Source organism: Pholcus phalangioides, unplaced genomic scaffold (assembly GCF_987345545.1).
Source record: "Pholcus phalangioides strain wild (caught in Gottingen) unplaced genomic scaffold, Ppha-v1.0 ptg000024l_1, whole genome shotgun sequence".
Taxonomy (NCBI): domain Eukaryota; kingdom Metazoa; phylum Arthropoda; class Arachnida; order Araneae; family Pholcidae; genus Pholcus; species Pholcus phalangioides.
Genome location: NW_028301616.1, coordinates 5,533,980 through 5,540,275, shown reverse-complemented (window position 1 = coordinate 5,540,275; position 6,296 = coordinate 5,533,980). Strand labels below are relative to the sequence as shown.

Below are 6,296 nucleotides of genomic sequence, written 5' to 3'. Positions count from 1 at the left end.
CCGAAACCGGTATCACTCTCGTTGCCAACAGAAGATTGCGATAAAGAATTGCGCCATCTATCATCTATAGTTCTTAACAATATTAATAAATCCACTCGAATGAGTTTATTTGATTGACCCTTATATCATTTAATTTCGGTGAAATGAAAACTTTAATTAAAACAAAAATATGTTGATCAATTTATTTGAAATAATTAACTTTACAATTTTTGTACTTATATTATGGTGACCGTGAACTGTTATGCAGAGCTCCAGAGCCAAAAATATTAAAGGGGCCTACATCTCCTTCATCTTAGGGATCACTAATGGCGTGATCATTAAGAAGATCAATTTATTTTGCCCCTGGTCTTTTCAGGCCAAGGGTGTGTTTTTTTTTTTAATATATTCTGTCATGAACAGACTCCCCTGGAAAGGATGTGAAGAAACTTTTGTTTTAAACTGTTAGAATCTCATAATAATAGAAATCCCTTTGCACACTCAGTCAATACACGTAGTATGACATGAATGTCGCTCTCCACTTTTTAATACAAGATATACGGAAGACTGGATGTGTGTGTGTGTGTGTGTTGTGAAGATATTTATTATTTGAGAGGGTCTACGTCAAAACATCGCGAACAAAAACATCGCCCGTCAAAACATCGCTTGTCAAAACATCGCCGTGACAAAAACATCGCGGTCAAAAACATCGCCAAATACGTCAAAACTTCGCACGTAAAAACATCGCAAGTCAAAACATCGTACGTCATAACATCGCACGTCAAAACATCGCACGTCAAAATATCGCATAATTAATTTTCGGCGATGTTTTTGTGACGGCGATGTTTTGACGTGCGATGTTTTTGTCACGGCGATGTTTTGACGTGCGTTGTTTTTGTCACAGCGATGTTTTTGTTGGCGATGATTTGACGCGATACCTATTTGAGATGTTGATTTTTTAATTAAGGAAAAAAACTCATCAATTCCTCTACCGGGAGTCGAACCCGGGTCCCTCGATTGCCAGACGAGTGCTCTGACCACTGACCTACAGAGGAGATAGAGATTTTCCTTCGCTAGGGCGTATATGTGCCAAACGGAACCGTGCAATGGACGGTGAACCGATCAGCCAATAGCTCATGGACGACGAGCCACCAGATGGCTATATACATACATGACATGAATGTCGCTCTCCACTTTTTAATACAAGATAGTTTCGGTTATATCCTGAAAATTTTCTTCTTGAAAATCTTTATTATTCTTTTCTCATACTCTCTGTCTCTCTCTCTTTTTTTCAATTTTTTCATTTTTCAAAATTTCTCTTTTCCTACATTATTATATTATGATAATCTTTGTTTTATTTGTATTTTAGCTATATCATGGTATGCTCAGGAAACAAAAAATATATTTCCCGTTCTAATAAGTGACATAATAGAATCCTTGAAATAGTTATCTTCTTTGGAAACAGATATTTTCTGGATTTTCTTCCGAGATGAACTCGGGAAGAAAAGTCATCTGGTCTCCACCGGGAATCGAACCCATGCCCTCTTGTCCCGGCGGAGGAGGCTAAATTACTTTATTCTCCGAGTTCACCTCGGCAAAAACTACAGAAAAAATATGTTTCCTTGATATGGAAATGGCTCGGCACAGGGAGAAAAATTCGTCTACAACGCGGTTTTATCTTCCTTATTCAAGCTATCAAGAGATACTGATATGAAAATATTTTGCTTACATGACATGAATAATGTAAATTTTTTCTCGAAATCCATGTTTTCTTCTTAAAGGAAGGTAATCGAATCTGATAATGATCAGACGTATCTCGTATACAACTCAGTATGTATCTTGAAAATGTTTTTTTTTTCTTTCTCTTCTTAAATACAATAAGACTTTGTATTATGCAATATGCATCGACATTGGCAATAATTTGTTCTACGTAGTGATAATAAAATCGCGATTCTATACGTAACTTGTATCAGAATTTATTCGATTGTTCTTTTAAACTTTTGTTTGTAAAATATATTTACTGTACTGTTACATACAGCCGATTGTAAAGTATTTTTTCATAAAAGGCATTGTTTCTCCTATTTTTCCCCCTGAAGACCATATGAGCTTTCAAAGAAGGTTTTTGAATCGCTATCAAATTCTTGCGTTTGATTACAACTTTATTTATTTGTCAGTTTCTCAATTCTAATTCGGAAGGTAGATGGCAGCACTTCTGCAGACATATCATGCACAGTCGTGATGTAGACATCTGTTCATACACGGAATGACTAAGAATATTTAAAAAAATAATAATACCGTGTTATTCAGTAGAAACAAAAATATGAAGACAGAGTGAGAATAATTTTTATCTCGAACGGATAACAAAAGCGTTGCAGAAGAAGAATGGACAAAAATTTTACACTCTCTAAAAAACGCCAATGTCTAAAGAAAACACTACATGCAAAAAGTGTCATTATTGACTTCAGGTTCCTGAACCCGTGTGCGATTCTGCATACAAAGTACTATTATTTCCAATTTTTGACGTGAATAAGAAAATTTGTTTACAACCTAAAGTGAGATCGTGTGTCATCTTATATTATCGTTCAAAGTACAATAACCCGAGCATGTGAAGAAAAGAAAAAAATCGAAAAAGATCATCTTTACCTCTTTTGCGCTATTTCTAGAACGTTCTTTGAGGCATCTTGACATCCTCATTATACCAAGAAGACGTGAAAGAATAGTACCGTAAGCAAAATGATATCGTTAAATAGCTTTATGGTATCTATATAAAAAGCCTTATGAACAGACACACATCTATTTATTGCTTGATGAACTATAAATGAGAACGAAACGTCAATAAGTGAAGCGTATATACTGTACTTGTGGATATTTTATTCCCAAGATTTTTAGAGTTTTATTCTTCAAATTTATTGCTTTAAAGAAAAATTTTGTAAAATACTATTTTGTAAAATACTTAGGGCGTAATAGAGTTATGGAGAAATATAAAATAATGATATATAAATAATGACTTGTGGTTGCTTGAAATGCCATACATTTTCTGAGGGGTTGCATACGTAGAAAAATGCACAAATTAACTATTTATACACTTCCCGTGTACTAAAACTTTCAATTACTGAAATTTAGGACTTGTTCCAAGAAGTCATTCGAAAGATATTACACATTTTCTTAAATGCAATACCGTGTTTCCCCGAAAATAAGCTCCGGTCTTATATTAATTTTTGTAGCAAAAAATGCCTTAGAGCTTATATTAGGAGAGCATCCCTGAAAAATCACGCTAAGGCTTATTTTTTGCAGATATTTTTGAATGATGGTTAAGAAAAAATCGACATGAACTTGCAAACGTTGAACTTGATTTATTTTGGATGTCGTGGTTTAAAGTCAACAAAAAGTTCAGTTTAGAATTTTAGGACCACATGATACGTGCATGTGTCCGTGCCCACCGGAAATACTCGTCGCTTCATTCGGTCTGCTAGCGTCGAACGTACCGGTTGTTTACTTATGGCCAGGATTATGCTGGAATTACACTGTGAAAGTTTGATAAAAGATCTTTTACAGAATTTGAAAAAACCACCGATAAGCCTATTTAGTACATTTGCTCGAATGTAACCAATACGCTTATTGGTTGCAAGTTTTATCAAAGAGCTTTTACGTAACTTCCATACTGTAATCCCGGCCTATGACAACGACATTTATTGGATAGCCGGAATGTGCCATAAACTGGATTACACTATAAACGGTTTAGAAAAGTCATTTATAAAACTTGAAAACAACCAATAATTGTATTGGTTACATTCGAGCAAGTATAACCAATACGCTTGTTGGTTGCATCAAGTTTTATAAAATAACTTTCTTAAAACTTTTATAGTGTAATACCAGCCATACGTTGTTTTTTATTTATCATCAGAAAAACGCTGTGAGTAGTAATTTTCTTCGTTTTCTTTGACAATAGTAAAGTTCCGAATTTATCTGTTAACCATCGTAATCCACCAAACAGGCCTGCTACCTTGAATATATAATAATTTGTTTTAAGTATAAATTTTAATGATATCATTTATTTATTTATTTTTATTTCGTAATGAATAATAATAAAACAATTATACATCATTATAGTTCAATATATCCGTAAAATGTTGGGTAGTGTTCCCGACGCTGAAACTATTCTGACCAATGTAGCGGTCGTTCTGGTAAACTTATACCATTGAAACATGATATATACTCTATATGTACCATGGGAAAATATAAAATGCAATAAAAAAAGGGCCACTTTTTCACCTGGTGGTCGAAAATTGAACTTTTTTTGCTTGAATCTCCCGTGGTCTCATTCAGATATCCTGAAGACTTGGGTGTATTCGGATAAGCAGGTTTTGAGAAAAACTACTCAGAGTACGGGAACTTCAATTATAATCACCCTGTATAATAATCAGTCTTTCAAGGAATCTTGTATTATTAAGTAGTGTTGTTGTTGCTATCATGAATTTTCATGGTATATGCTCTTCACGAAGTGGGCAGTAACTGCGATTCCAGCGACTGACCTACTGTCAGTCTCTGGAATCGTGGCCAATGTGCGAAGAGGCCAATTGGCCTATGGATTTTTCACTACTTGAAAAATAATAAAATTATTCAGAATCTTTTTATGTTACAGCGAATGTTACAAGCAACATTCGAGAATTCAACAAAATAAAAATTGTAAAAGTGTTGAATAGTTTTTTTGGCTTACCAACTTAGAAGATAAGGATTCACTTTCGGACTTACCCTCGTAAAAAGTTATACACGGGATGTGTTTAATTTCTTCTGTACTAAAAATTCACATCGAGCATTTCACAAAATAATAAAAATAAATTATTAAGTAATATGTAACAATTATGAAGTTTAGTGCCATGGATGGACGACATTTCTCGTTGGTTGGAAGAAATATGGAGGAGAATGTGAATCCGTCTTTTCGCGGCGATCCTTCATCCCGATTTCAGGTATTTGACGAGTAAAAGATTATGGGGTTTCACGTTTTTCACCAGATATTTTCTTTTTCTTCAAGTTTTCTAGGACGGAAATGATTTTTGAAAAATGGACGTATTTATCCATTTTGAAATTTTGAAAGGGATTTCACGCTACAAAAAAATGTTTCTTCCATAGTTTTTTATACTAAACATTTTCCGAGACGTTTATTTATTTTTTTTTTCCGGTGAAATTTTATTTTCGAAAGAGGTACTTTTCAACAATTTTTCAGTTTCCGAACCTCTAATTTTCGAATGATTGAGAATTTTAAATTGTATTAAAATAAAACGTTGTTATTATGAAGTTATGTTTTAGAAATGATGCTGTCTCGAAATTGTACACACTTTTCTACAGCGGCATTATGATTAAATTGACACGTTTAAGCCGATTACTGCGGAAATTCTATCAGACATTCTGTCTAATTTGGAACCCATATACGGGAAAATGCCGGACAGCTCTGATTCTACCCGAAAAAACGGCTGCCGGACGTAAACACAAAAAGCCAGTTGTGACTGAAATTGATAAAATAAGTTGTCAATGAATGAAAGAAAACTAAAGGCTACTGTGTCAAATTCAACATATTGCAAATTTCCTAATTTAGTTATTTATACAGGTAGTCCTAAAAATTCGTAAATAATTCAATAATTCATAAAAACTGAAGGAATCGAAAGTATTATTACCAGAGGGGAGGACATATTTTGGTACAGGATAAAATAATTTAAAATTTCGTCGATAGAGATGCAGGGAAACCATTTCATTTCATACCGTGCACCGCCCAGGCTCTATCGACCTCCATTGTAAATTTTAGCCATTGCCTCGGATGAGGGGGACTCGGTGGTGTCGGGTGCTATAATATGTATATATAATACAGTACATGAATTTAAACACATTAAAAAAAGTATATACCGATTTAGAAAATTCCGATTATATAAATTTGTGTCTATGAGCTCTTATATTATGTCTTTGTAGCTCTAGTGAGCCTTTTCTTGTTTTCTGTGGCCAAGCACCAGGCCCTGGACCATGTATTTCCTTGTTGGCTCGGGCAAGCCCTCTGCGTCTTCCCTTTTAGGCTTGGTGAGCCCTCTGCCGTGGACAGGCTAGGTCCTGGACTACGTCTTCCCTCCTAGGGTTGTTGGCTCGTGTGAGCTTAGGGAAACCAGCCCGGCCGCAGTGATTCAACCTGAACTTTTCTTCAATCTCTTCTGTGTCCGAAACATTCGTAAATATTCAGCTGGTTATTCATGGCCGAGGTGGAAACAACTTCACCAGGTGCTTAATCCACCAATGTCAACATCTCAATGAAAACCTCGTGTAGTCACCAGTAACAG

General features: G+C 34.9%; 1 non-coding gene across 1 annotated transcript; it reads right to left on the bottom strand.

Moving 5' to 3' along the window:
* Nucleotides 1-959: 959 nt before the first annotated feature.
* On the bottom strand, nt 960-1,031 carry TRNAA-GGC (transfer RNA alanine (anticodon GGC)). Its single transcript has one exon. It is a non-coding gene; the product is annotated as a tRNA-Ala (tRNA).
* Nucleotides 1,032-6,296: the final 5,265 nt, after the last annotated feature.